The following is a 14,680-nucleotide window of genomic DNA, read 5'->3' as shown; positions in this document are numbered from 1 at the left end:
GCTTCAACAAAGGCAAATGGCTGCGCGGTGGGGAGGGCTGCGGGACCGCTCTGGAGCGCTTTCTGATTTATCTGTGCGCCGGGTCCAGCGGGGCCCCTCGGGTCCTAGCGGGAGCGGGGGGATGCACCGCTTCCCGAGCCCTTCCGCAGCTGCCCGGCCGACACCTGCTCGCTGCCGGGGTCCCGCATGTGCCCGAGCCCGCAGCGCTCGCTCCTCGCTCCTGCCCGTGCCGCTCCGGCCGCCGCTCTCGGCTCCTGAAACCGCACCCGCAGGGACAGGGAGCTCTGCAGGCGGCGGGATAGAGCCTGGGAGATGCCTGGGGGCTGTTAGTCCTGTGCAAGGTGGGATATCGTGTGCTGGTACGATACTAGGCTGAGTTCAATCGTTGGGAGAGGTGGCTGGGCAGCACCTAGCTCTTTAAATCTGCGAGGTCCCAGTGAGTCATTTCTTAATTAATTTCCATGTGATTTCAACTCCAAAATGCATTCTCCCAAATTCATAATAGGTTTTGATACCTAAGGTGTTAGCAAGGGCATCTGTTTGAATTCATAGATGCAGAAGTTTTACTGCATTATTGAAAAGAGAATTGCCTGGAGGAAAATGTCTAAAATCTGCTCCTACCATTTATATTGACACTGCAGCAAAGCAGTGATGAATGCATCTATACTTCAGCCTTTCCTCATTTCCTAGTCATTGTTGCACTGAAAAGCATTATAAACAACTCTGCTTGTTTGTTAGTATTATAATAAGGCCTGAGGGCTTGGTAATGGTTTCTTTCACTCGTGGCTCTCAAAATGCTTCACAGATATCAATTAGGACTGGGAGCACTGCTGCAAATCTGGGGTGGTTTTATTGATCCCATTTTACAGATGAAGGAGCAGATAAGAGACCTAGAGAGATTTAAGTCAAATTCAGAACCTGAGTACAGATTCCAAATCCCCTATTTAAGGTGCTCTTCCCCACCTTACTTGAAAAAATTTTCTCCCAATTTCACTGGCTGCTCCATGAGATGTTTTGGGCACTGTCAGCCACATATGCTCTGGGATTTTGAGATGCTGCTTTTGCATATTGCCAGAAGCTATGTGCCTTTAGTGCCATAATTCTGAGAATAATGGTTTCTGCATAAAACAAGTCTCTTTTATTGGGTTTGTACTGAGGTAGAACCCAAGAGCTCTATTGTGAACAAGGATGTGTTAGGCAAGGCAGCATCCAGACATCAAAGCATGCACTGAGATGATGAGCTCAGAAAGCCTGGGTGTCTGCAGTGGTTTCTTTGGTAGCCTCCTTCAAAAAGAGGTATGGTCCCTCCTCACTAAGGCTCTATGAAGGGTATATTTTCAAAAGCAAAATAAGTGATCCCTGTCGTGACTGCAACTGTGAAGACTTCTGATCCTAGCCTGGTTTTTGAGTCTGTCTACTTGCTTTCATGGCCCAGATAGGAGATGGACAGTGTTTGAGATCTGGTTCACATCCTTAGACATTGCTTATTGATCTCCTTTAAGGCCTTTAACTAGAGAACCCCAGCTGTAGTCTCAGATTTAAGGCTTGCCTCTGTCTGTAGAGCACTGTAAAGGTAACAATGGTATTTATACAACAAAGCATTTATAAAGTTTTAAGCTCCTTAAGCTTCATCTGTGTAAGAAAAGCCTACTGCAGTCTAGGTGATGATGCACAGCTCCCAGTAGTAACAGAGGAAAGGGAAAGGAATGCTTTTTTGGATTTTTCTGAGTTTATTATCCATTGTGTACTTGCTGAATCTGATTAAGTCTAACAAGATAGTGTGGAAATCCTAGTTTCTTAATATTTAAGTTTGTAGGAGATCAAGTTGTACTTCAAATACAGCTCCTCCATCCAAACAACTAACCTCAAACACCTCAGTGCTGCAGGTGCAAGAAGCATTGCTGATGGATGGCAGCCAAGATATAGTGTTGCAGTTAGTTTCCTTTCCAGTGTTTCAGAGGACAGCAAGCATAGCTCCAGGCCTCCATGGCTGGGCATCAGCCAATTACTGTCATACCAGATTAGCTCTATGGCACATCAGCACACATTTATGTTAATACAGATGCAACATGACTGTTCCATAGTATTGATGGAATTATTGTGTTTACAGCCCTATAACATTACTAATTGAAAGGGAGGTTCTGATTAAAAAAACATGGACTTTGAAGGTTAATTTCTTCAGCAACTCTTCAATGGGCCAGTTTGGAACTAAGAAATTAACTACTAGAGAACATAACCCAGTTTTTGTTTTCCATTGATACAGTTACCCTTTTGGCAAGCTCTTGAGGAAAAAATTCTCTATCACAAAAGAAACAGGAAGATCTTAATGGGTTTATTCCACCTTGCCAGGATCCTATTGCAATACAGCCTGTGCTGCTGTAGCTGCTTCTTGGCCTATGACAAAAGATCTAACCTGCCTGTACCCTGCAGGAGTGTAGCCTGGAGATTTCCTCAGCTGCCACTGCAGTGAGCACATTCTTGTCCAGAGCAGCTTGGCAGCAGCAGTCATGGGTGTTAGTTAGATGAGGAGGCATCACATGCAGCACTCCATAGCCAGGATTTCAAAGCTGTCCACAGCCTGATGAGTTTTCTGCTCCCATGTCACCTGCCAACATTCAAAGGATGCAGCTATTTGTCTCTGGGAATAAACTGGGCACCTCTGGCCAGCAAGTTTTGCAGTCCTTGCTTCATAATTAGCCCAGTCTCAGCTTCCATCTGTTTTTCAGTTTGCAACAGCCCTCACAGCTGGTTCCTGGCAGCCATTATATCCTTCCAGCACAGGAACAGCTTTAGCTCTGAGTCTTGGGAGGATGGACAGGTCTGACAGGATCAGTGAGATAAATAAAAATAACAAAGAGGCAGAAAACAGGTACATGGGTACCTGAGGAAAAAAACAGGTACATGGGTACAGAGAGGAAAGGTGGACTGAGAATGTGACAATGAGGGCAGAATGAAGGACAAGTGGAAGGCATGACAAATCTTGAGTCTTCATGGGAGTCACAGACAAGGTGGGATATGGAGGGAGTCAGGGAGCTCTGTAGGAACAGGGTGAGAGATCTCTGCTGCCAGGGAGGGATTGCATTACAGCTGCCAGGCCACTGCCCAGGCTTCAGAGCTGTTCTGCCAGCCCGAGCCACTGCACAGGGCCATGCAGCATTTGTTATTCTCCAGACATCCTCCTGTAAGCTGCAGCACCAAAGGGTGAGTATCTCAGGGAACTGTGCAGGGATCAGTAACCTTGTTCACAGTGCTGTCCCTGCTAGGGAAAGGCCCTGGGAAAACCAATGGCACCACAGCAGGCACCAGCATCAGTTACATGAGGAGGAATAATTTGCTGCTCAAGGACAGAAAGGACAGTGGAAAGTCTGTGATTTCAGGAATTAGTTATGGAAAGCTGGGATCCTCAGGCTGAGGTAATAAGAATAGCTAGAGAATTAGGCAATTCCCATATTCATGAGATGACAGACTGCAGTCCCTTTGCCAAGGCTGTATTAAATACTCCAAGGGGCAGAGGAGTTTTCTGGCTTTGCTAACAGCTGCTTCAAGGTGAAGCACAAGGAGAAAAAAACAGTCTCCACTGTCTGCTGATACTGACTTTGCAATGTAACATCTCAGGGCCTGGAACAACAAGGGCCCTTTGCAGATCTTTTGGAACCTGTGTTTGAACAGTACCTTCACATTCTAGAAATAACTTGTTTGGGGACTCAGTGCTATCTGTCCTAAGGATTTCTCTCCAGAAAGAGACAAAGGTTCTAAAGCTTTTGAAAGAAACCCTGTCCTAGATGGGAAGTCAAGGAGCAGCAGTAATTTTTTTCTTATCAAGAAAAAGCAAGGCTTTGTGCTTTTAGCTAGAGAGAGTGTCTACGCCCTTGCCTTCTCTGCTGTTGAAATGCTTAAAGATACGTGTAAGCAGAAATCCATTTTTCCTTGGGGATGTGAAGCTTCAGCAGATGGTAGTGGGAGTTTGCAGGCTTGGTTCTTTGTCAGTGCTTGCAGAAGCAGCCTGACACTGCACTAGCTGTGGCTGCAATGCTAGAGCTGCTCCAGTCAGACACTGTGCAGCCCATCTTGTGGCTTCCCTGGCGTCTGGGAGCAGTGCTGGCAGTCTCCTGTCAGAAATAATTTGTTTACCACACAGCAATCCTACTGTTTCTGTAGGCATGTTTAGGAAGCCAGTTAGCAACTGAAAGATGACAGTGGCTTTGACCACAATCAAGTGATTCACAAGACTCAGAGTACACACAGCTGAACTTTTCATGCAAGGTTCTTCCCCAAGGAAAAGGAGAATTAAAGACCCTCAGACACTGAGCAGAGACAGCTCCATTCAGACCTAGCACAGAAGTGATACACATTAGTTTCTAGTGTCACAGCCTGTTGCAGCTGTTGTGTTAGATTTATTTGCTGGCCTCCTAGCTTGTTGAAAGGACAGCTTGCCTATCATTCCTTTTATTCAAGTCCTTGCATATCTTAAGGGTCTTTATATCTCAAGCATCTTTCTCAATAAACACACCTTGCAGAGAGGTCTAGAGACAGAGCAGTGGGTCAGAGGTTGGCTGTAGCAGAATTAGCACTAGCCATGGCTGGTACTGCACTGAGGCTGAGCCCCTTGACCATCAGGATATCAATGCCTGGAGATATCAATCAGCTGTGTGCTGAAATACTGCTGTCATTTGTGCTGGTGTGGCTGATCCTTCAGCCTGATTCTAGGAGTAGAAAGAAGCAACCCCTTCCAAGAGGAGGTGTCTTGAAGGACCCTTTCCAAGAAAGTGTCTTGTAAGAACCAGGGAGGTAACTGCTTCTCATAAAGGATCGATGTAGTTTCACTGCTAATCTGTGCTGTGGTAGTTTAACCTGAAAAAAAACCCTCAGGCTGAACTGAGACCTCTCAGTTCCAAGCAGATGAGAGCACTCCCTCAGGAGTCCTGGTTTGTGGTACTTAACTGTTTTGCTCTGATGTGCCCCATTTTTTACCACAGCTGTTGCAACAGCTCTGTTCTCTGTGGACAATCAGGGCTCAGGTTTCCACAACACAAGATAACCTGTCAGTAAGCCCCAGTGTGGCACTTCTTCTATTTAAGGACTAGATACAGCTTTGGAAATAGGAGCTTTATGATTGCAGAAGCCATACATGCAGTGGGGAGACCTCACAACACAATACTTCAGCTTCCCTAAAAGCTCAGTATCACTGAAAACAAGCATTAGTCAAAGCCACAGGAGAAAAAAAGAACAAAAAAGAAAATCTTTTTTGAAAGAGGAATGGGTAGGCCATGGACTCCTTTGTACTGATAAGCAGCCTCTGAGCTGATCAGCTTTTTAAGATTAAGGTACATAGCTTGCTTGTTTGGTGTGCCACTGGAGTTTAAGAATGCTTTCCAACACGTACAGGAAGAGTGGATGTCTCATTCCTGGCTCTGAGAACCAGGACTGCTAATTCATCAGGCAGTCCTGTCTCTCAGTGAGGATCTTCTGCCCTTTATTCTGGGTTCTGTTCTTCCCTGGGTACCACAGAGCCATGTTCCCAAGGGAATCAGTCACTGCTTGTCTACACAGTGCTGCAATATTTCTGATCACATGCAGACAGTGGAGCAATAACTTTGCAACACTTTTTATTCTGTCTCCCAGCACACTCCTCAGACTTTTCCTCATTAGAGCAGTAGCATGAAGTAAATCCATAAAACAGAGCTAACCCAGCCAGAAGCAGCTGCAGGCACTGACATAGCCTACAGCCACATCAGCAATCCTGTTCATGCTTATAGCAGTGCATGCATTAGTGCATACCTTAGGTATTTTTTGTATGGAATGGCTTTTGACCTCCATGGGGAGAAAATCCTTACTCCCCCTGGCCTGTCCAGAGGGATGAGAGACAGAAGCTATATTTCCTCTTTGCCTAAAAACCATTCTCCTACCTCTATCTCACCTCTTATAAAGACTGTCAGAATACAGTCCCTTTTGAGTGAAGTAATATTCAGATCAAAACAGTTATACTTCAAGCTAACACTACCTTAAAGAGCAATCCCTCTGAATAATATATAAATGTAATACAAATTGACTCAAAGTTGTTGTAATAGGAAAGGCAGATGAGAGTTATATATCTGGAGAGAAGGTCTATTATTTTCAGATGGTAATTAGAAAAACAAGGGAGGTTGGCCACTAGATAGGTGCTTATTAAGGGGCAAATTTCTGTTTGCTTTCCTTGCTGGATTGTTTTGAAAGATGGAAGCACCTGCTTTTGATGAAATGTTGAAGAACATTCTGTGGTAATATGGCTGTGACTTTTAAGGTGCTGAAGACTTAAGAATGAGGCTTTTGTGTTGTTCATTGGTGAATTTGAACATGGTTACAGATGTGTATATGTGTTATTAACGTGGTTGAACTTTTGAAAGGCATACTGAGGTAAGGCCAGGTCAAGTGAGACCTCCACTTTTCCAGACAGTGAACAAGGTCATGGTATATCTGGAAATATAACTCTTAGTCCATGGTTCTGATGCCTTGAGAGATTACCTAGAACAGATGCTAGACAGTGTTAAAGGAATAAAGTAGGTATTTATTACAATGTCTTCAAAGCCCAGCCATGGCTCCACCTCAGATGGACTCTGGGTCATAAGTTTTCACTGTTTTATAAGTGTTGGTCCATTTACATATTTGGGTTAATTGTCCAGTTACAGCTTCAGGTTAAGAAGTCCTATCCTCCCAGATTTTACCACAGTTGTTTACACTTTTGGGACCTGAAGCTGCAAGGGTGTCCTTGGTTCTTTGGCTGGAAAAGGATTATTTTTTATAACTAAACTGTGAAGAGAACTTGCTAACACTTTATATGAACACTATATTATGAAGTTCAGAGTTATATACTAATGCAGTACAGAATCTAGAAAATATGAAAGCTAAAACTTAAGGCATCAGTTCCACCTGCAGGACCATAGTACATGAATTTGTAAAACAGCTTTAACAATCCCCTTTGGATTATCTCTGTAGATTACCATAATTTTTGTATGGTAAACATGTCCGTGTGGAAGAGCCCTCAACAGCAGTGTCTGTGTGCAGACTGGTGTTTGTCACACATGATATTTAGTAGCTGTATCATCCTGCTGACACTGGCACAGCTTCCATTGGTGGAAGCCATGCACAGGGTGGGGTGACAGAGATTAAGAGATTCATAAAGGTGAAGGCTGGACAAGCATGCTGAGATTAAATCTTTTGCTACACACCATTGATGGTGCTACACACCATAGATTGATTTATTCTATCCCATGCCTCTCTCTTTTAATGGCACTTTTTGTTCCTGAGCCCCATGAACCAAGCTTTGCATTTGCAGCCCCATGCCACTGGCAGCCACCACCAGTTGCCTTTCTGGGTGCTGGTGTGGCTGCACCGCTGCCTCACGAGCAGTGCTGGGGAGTTGGACACGGTGCTGTGTGCAGTGATGAGGAATGTGCTGCCTGTGCTTTACTCATCTCCTTCCACTCAGTGGGAATCAGTGCTCGACTGAGTCACCACAGGCACTAGGGTCTCACACAGGGTCAAGTTGAATTCCTGCCTTGTAGCACAGCTCCAGCTCATAATTAACACAGGACTGAAGCAGAGCTGTAATGGGAGTGCAAGTGGCTGTGACTTTGGGGCAGCTTCTTCATCAGGGATGTGTGTGGGTCAGAGGATAAGGAGTTTATAGGAAAGCACAGAAAGATGGGTTGAGAGTCTTGTCAGGCAACAGGATAGCAGAAGGTGCTCTGTGCAGGAAAAGACATTTCTTTAGCACCTAAGAGAGCATGTAGCAGGGTGGCTGTGTCTAGGAGTGGGGAGGAGAGAGGAGTGCACACAAAGGCAGCAGAGTAACTCAGGGGAGCAGGGAACAGGCATTACGAGGTGACAGCCACAGCTGATGAATGGCAATTGTGTATTGGCTTCAGAAGGCCTTGAGTGGGAGCCCCGCATAAAAATGCCTGGAGCTTTTGGAATCAGTGCATCAAGCACCGAAGCAGCAGGCATGCAGCATGATTGCACGGGAGGAAGAGCTAGCAGCAGAATGCCTGGCTTCTAAAGAGGTTCTGCTATTACCCTGTCCTACCCTCTCTTCCAATTTTGCCGCTCCTTTTGCTGTTTGAAATACATAGCATCTGGAAAAAACAATGCCCTTGTACAGTGCCTTTGGCTTCAGGAGAGTTCCTACAGTGTTGAATTCACCCCATAGATTTTAATTACTCTCTGCTGTTATAGTAATGAGAGTCAGTGGAATTGTTCTGATTTTATTTCCTTTTAATTTGTTATGATGCTCTGGATGCAGATTAACTTTCCCAGCTCGATACATATTATTGATTCATCCTGCCTCGCGTTGCAGTAAATGGCTTGAAGAGAGGTGGACTGATTTCACTGTAGCTTTCCTGGTAGCTCTGTACCCCCTGCAGTGTCCTCCTCATGCTGGCAGTACTCAAAATCAGGTATCCTCGCTTGCTTCAGAGCTGGTTGTTTATGTCCATGTAAATGAGGGTAAACACTAGCCTGTGGTACTGCTTCTGTGTATGCAATAGCCAGGGTCTCCCAGCTGCCTTTCTGTTTGATGTACTGGCTGTGAGGACAGATTAGTGGTCATTTGGTGCACACAGGGATGGTCCTCACCAACGGGAACTGTCCTGCAAGGAGAGGAGAGCTGCAGTCAGAGGGGCCTTCCAGCACTGCTCCTTCATGCACGCAGCTGTCCAGGAAGCCTTTAGCAGTGGCCAGCCTCCTGTCCCCATGCCCACCTCCCTGCTGAGCATGGCTGATGGCCACAAGGTAGTTATGGGGGTGTGGAGCACAGGAGGACACTTATCCTCATAGCCTTCTCCCAGTGAGGGAGCCTGACAGCAAAGCTGCTTGTGTGGGGCTACACCCTACTGAGGGATCCTCCTCCACTTTATTTGGAAAAAGACCCAGCACTCCTTGATGCAGAGTGATGAATGTATTTTTTTTTTCCTACTCTTATATCACTGAAGTTATAATGGGGATGAGAAACTGAGCCTATGTTCTCTTAATACAAAACCCTAACAGAGATTGAGATTAGGAGGCTGAGAAGTGTCTTGCTGCTTGTAACAGGGATGACTACAAAATGATCTGCAGCCTCATTAGCAGGAATTTGCTCCACAGGCTCAGTGGCACCCCTGGCTTGGTGGAGCCAGGCTGGATGTGCCAGTGCATTGGTGCAAGGGCATGACCAGCCCCAGCCAGGATCCACCTGCTATCTCTGCATCACACAGCCTGCTGCTCCCGGGTGGTTTTTGGGCCTGGCTGCAGACCTGGTGCTCCACCTAATTGAGTCAGCTCACAGGGCAGTGCAGTGCTTGGAAGCAGTAGGGGTGCCTTCTGTCCCCTGTGGTGTTCCTATCCAAATCATCTTGGAGAGGAGAGATTGAAAGAAGAAAAACAGAAGTTGGACTCAACAGTCTTGCATCCTTCCACATGCCAGTCCATTGGCACAGACTGCAGCAGGAAGCCTAGTGTTCCAAGGCTTATCTTTGAGAGCTTCCTCATCCTCAGCCATGCTCAAAACACTGCTTTGTGTTATTCTAACTCTCTATCCCTAGAGCATGAGAGCTCTGCCCCTCAGCCAGTCCAGAGGGACACTGACTGCATTGCATGACTGTCACATCACCCTCAGAGGCCATTGGGTGTCCAAATGAAGTATTGCACTGCCAATGAGTAGCCCAACAGTGATTATTGTCTGGTTGCTGATGATGGTTATCAGTGCCTTGGAGCCATTCCTTGGAGCAGAAACTGAACCTAGGCCAGAGTAGCTTTGCCTGAAATTAAAGTCTGAGCTGTCCCTTCAGATGTGAAATGTTATTTGCTTCTCTTGCAAAATAATCCAGCAGTTCTGTGGACAACTCTAATGCACAGGAACATGTGCACTGACCCTGCAGCACTGGGCAAGATAAAGCAGTGAGGAGGTAAATATCAGTTGGTTGGTAAATATCAGCAGACTTCAGAACTTAGAAGCCTATATCCAATTAAAACAGCCAAGCAATTAACAGTAAAACAGTTGAGTCTGGTCTTAACCTAGTGCATGTCAACATGCAAAGGAAGCCTCAAATTTATCTGAGTGGATTCCCCTTGCACCCTTTATCTCCATCTTGCAGGAGATGCATTTCCAAACTTTTCCATGTGTAATTTGTCTGTTGAAGCACAGTGGCAGCAATCTTCTGTTTACTTTCATCTCCAAAGATATCCTGTGCATCTACCTGCCAACACCCTGCTTATGTAGGCCCCTGAACAGTGAGGAACTTCTCTCACCAGCTTCACAGAAGATACTGGGCAAAATATTTGGAAAATGCTTTATAGAGGATCAGAAAATAGCATTAAGCAGAAAAACTGAGGAGAATTGGGGCACAGTGAAAAGTCAGATCCAGAGGATTAGATCCCAAACCTTATCATCCTAGGGAGTTTGGGGCAGAATCCTGCAGACCCTCAGCCATGGACACCCATCATGCATTAGCCCAGCAGTGTCACTATGTCCTTTTACCTGGCAGCATTTCCCCAGAATACTTGGCATTCATTTAGGAGGAGCAAAAGCTTTGAGGCTTAGTGATTCACCAGAGAAGGTGCTTATGCTGCCTTAGGCAGAGCAGTACAAATACACATTTTTGGCTTAGTTCCACCATATCCTTAGAGAAAATTAAAAAGCATTTAATATTTCCTTTTCTTTTTGCTGTATAGACAAAGCTAGGTTTCACACTTAGCTGGGCCATCAGTGGCACGGAATGTGCCTTTAGCACACCATCACTGAGGACAGAACTGGGAAAAAGGTGCTTTTGCTCCCTTACTTGTACCCCAGAGAAACAAATGTGTCTCTTCTGGCAATTTATGAACTCTTCTGTGATCCCAGCCACTCCAGTGTCCCCAAAATTCTAGCCCGCTCAATACCATCTAGTTAATATCTCCTAGGTTAAAAAACCCCAGAATAATGAACAAACAATAAGAAAATCAAGTTTTTCTACTCTTGATTTATACCACTTGCCTTCTTTTCTGCCTGGAATAAGAAGTAGGTTGCTTTCTGCCCTTCTCTAACTTTTTTTCCACTGTTTAGGCTGGGAAATGAACTCTATCCCAGCTAAAAAACAGGTGTATATTTGAAGAGGTTTCAGCTTCCACCCTTCCCCAAAAGGATTTGCATTGAAGTGGTAAAAGTGGACTTTTAATCTTCTTGAAAAAAAATGGGATTGTACTGCAACTGGTAAAACTCGTGCTTCCCTACTTCTCTTGCAGTTCCTATGTCACAGAATCACTTGAAAGGGCATTTCCTCCAGGATTTGTGATTTTGTGGTTTTTGTTGTTGGTTTGGGTTTTCTTTAATAATAAAATCCTTTACTCTCACCCCCCAGTGGGAATTCCCTGAAGTACTCTCACCTGAGTGTACCTCAGGGACAATGCCTTGCTTATAGAGGAAATGCTATAAATACCAGCTGGTCTCCTGCAGGAACAAAGCAAAGGAAGCCACATGGCAACTGCTGTTGTCTGGCAGGTCAGAGGGACACCATGCCTCCTGCACCAGCTCCCAAAGCAATTGTGCATCATCACTAGTCAGCTGCCCTTTTCCACAAGAGAACAGATGACTGTTAAAAAAAAATGGTGAGAAAGGAGGAAAAGGAGAAGGAAATGATGAAAGATCAAAAGCAGCTGCAAAGACAGACCCAAACACACACTTAGCTGGTGGTGGATAAAGAGGGACATGTATGGGTCATGGACTGCTCTTCTGAAACCACAGTCCTGTCCTTGCCCATGTACCTGCATTTCCTTGTCACTTCAGAGGGGAAGGCAGAGTGTCCCTCAGGGCACATGTCCCTGGGCCAAGCCAGCTTGTGCTCAGACAGTGGCTTGGAGCTCTTACACTTGAGCACAGGTCTCAGAATTAAGTTAATTGTAAGTTATTACTCTTCAGTTTTAGGAAACCTTATCTGACTTTCCTTGGTTCTCACAGACTGCTGGGAGAGTTCTTGCAGATGCTGGAAGATAGTTTTATTTTGGCCTCTTGCAGGTAATAGAGCTGAAACACAGGAATTTGAGTGTCTTGTCTGGGGACATCAGGGACCAGACATCAGTCTCATATGTTACCAAGTTACAGTTTGTTCACAGCATCTCCCACTCTGCAGCTGTGAGAGTTTCAGTATTTGCTTCATTCACACACTTCAGGGTGAGAAGTCACAACTTCAGTCTGTGGCATCTCCAGATGATCTTAACCTATGTCCACAAAAAGCTCAGGAGTGTAAATCAATGTCCTGTGACCTCCTGCAGGAAGGCAATTAACAGACAGCAGGAAGAGAAAGTGCTGCCTCCATTTCAAGGCAAGGGCAAGTTGGCTTTAATTTTTTAAACACTTTCACAAGTGATTGATGCAGCAGTATTTTTGGAGAGGAGAGGAAACCAACAGTCTTCTGCTGCTATGTCCAATGTTTCATGGTGCCAGTGGTACATCAGAGTACCTTTACCAGCATACTTCATGGCTAAAATAATTTCCTCTGGCTGAAGCAGGAATGGCATCTGGAAGTAAAATCTGGCTTGAGGAAATCAACAAGGCATCACAATCACTGTATTCATTAGGACCTTAAGTCAAAATCTGTCTCATGTCCAGCTGTCTCAATAATGTAGAGGTGCTGTAACATCAGCACCTCACAAATTCGTAGGTGCCTGGTGGGGGACAAAGAAAGGCAGTGCTAACCAGAGAGGGAGCTGAGAATAGTAGTGGCTGTGTGGCCAGCTTCCATCATCACCAGCTGGAAAAAGAGAAAGCAATGGACTACAGGGAGGATCTGTAGCTGTAGATAGTGGAGACCCCATACCAGCAGCTGGGAAGCAGGAGTATGTTCATTACATTAATTGTTTTTTCCTCTTTGTTTATTAACTACAATTCCTCTGACCTCTGCAGGAGGACATTCAGGAAGAAGAGTATCAGCCATCTTATTACAATGCCTTATTTTGCTGATGCTTTATGTATTTATCAAAGGTTTTACATTGATATCACTGGACTTGAAAAAGAGCTTTTGGTTCATCAGATCGAGTTAGCAGTATTTTGTTCCAGGGCTTCTGACATGCTTCCCAAATCCGTCCTGGGCAGTGGCAGTGAGTAATTTGATTCTGCTGGTGCTGACAAAAGCCCTGAGTAGCAGCAGAGATTGTGCCTCAAGATCTGTGTAATCAAATAGTAGTGCCTACTTCTTGGTACAGCAGGCTGATTTATTTTCAAGCATAATGATCAGAAAAGCAAGCCAACACCCTCAGACATCCCTAGCTTGTGGTGAATATTGAAAACTAAACCTGATTCCAGTAAGAATTGTGAAAAATTGAGCCATTATATTCTGCAGAAGTTGATGGTTGAGGAAGAATGTTTCATGCCCTGGCAAATATCAGTGACATTAGCAGGCTGGCTTCCATTTGAGAGACGTGGGTGATTTTCGCAGCTGGATGACCTCAGCACCTGGAACCAGAGCCTCTCACTTCACATGGAGAAAGCCCTTCAATCTTTAACTAGCCAATCTTTGACTTCATCTTATTTAAAGATTTTAGGCACTGTGCAGTGCTAAAGAGGATCTTGCTGAGCTCCTATTACCTCAACAGCAGCTGATATGTAATGAATTATTCAAGACTAGCTAGTTCCTTCATCAATTTTAATAAATCAAGTTTTCTACCATGTTATCAGCAGTGCTGCCAGCTGGGATATGATGAGGTAAGCCCATTATTTCTTGGGGTATTTTTCATTTGGTCCAGGTTTACATACTTGAGGGCCTTGGTAATAACCAAGGGATTAGCAGCAGTGCTAACTTGGGGAAGATCTGCAATGAGCAGAAGAGACAACAGAACTCCCCCAATCTCTCAGATCACAAAGCTCTGAGTTTGCACAGGGAAGATGGCTTTGCATCTACAGAAACAGACTCAGCTGCTCCATGCTGACCCCCAGAGCAGAGGGTAGCCCTTCAGGCAGATGGCCACCACAGCAGCTGTGAGGCACTTCCCATCTTTCACATGGACTCACTCATGGAATTGTTCCTACATCTCTGATATTTCTCCAGAGCAGGGATGCTGTGATGTTTATGAACCAATCCTGTTTAGGAAGCACTTGTGTGCATCAGCCATTGATGTAACATATCCACACATTGCCCCACACAGCTATTCATGCATACACAGCTATCAATGTAAACACAAGTAGCATCTCTCCTGCACTGCAGATATTCCATGCAGACTGCTTATAAACTTCCCACAGCCAACACTGAGCTGAGCTGGTGACTGTTGTAAAGTGTCTTCTGCTCAAACTCTACAACAGAAAATGCTTCCTGACATTGAAGCACTTGTAGCACTTTCTGTACATCTCTTGAATAGACAGGAACACACTTCTCTCTGTTCATTATCAACCTCAAAATTGGCCATTCTGTTTTTTGTTTCTCTCCTGGCTACATCGGAATCAATTTCATAATGGAGTCAAAGGCAAAAAGGTGCTATTTATTCCCTGTAGAATTTATTTCTGTTACACTGTGCTGCACTGCATAAAGAGGTGAGAAAGGAAGAAATGGGTCTTTCTCTTCTCCTGTGTAAACTGCAGGTCACCCAGGGTAGGGTATTTCTCCAGCCCAGATCTTGTAGAGGATTTAGCACTTTATGGTCCTTATTCCTCCTGTACACAGGACATGCATTTCTTACTGGAGAGAAGCAGTGTTCTGCCCAT

At 45.0% G+C, this 14,680-nt stretch overlaps 1 protein-coding gene across 4 annotated transcripts in view; it reads left to right on the top strand.

Moving 5' to 3' along the window:
- Window positions 1–14,680, top strand: part of LOC306804206 (uncharacterized protein) — a 49,658-nt gene that overhangs the window by 5,411 nt on the left and 29,567 nt on the right. The gene's annotated exons all lie outside the window — the stretch shown is intronic.

This window comes from Erithacus rubecula (assembly GCF_903797595.1).
Source record: "Erithacus rubecula genome assembly, chromosome: 8".
In the NCBI taxonomy this organism is placed as follows: Eukaryota; Metazoa; Chordata; class Aves; order Passeriformes; family Muscicapidae; genus Erithacus; species Erithacus rubecula.
Note: the sequence above shows the minus strand (reverse complement) of the source record. Positions and strands in the feature narration are given on the sequence as shown.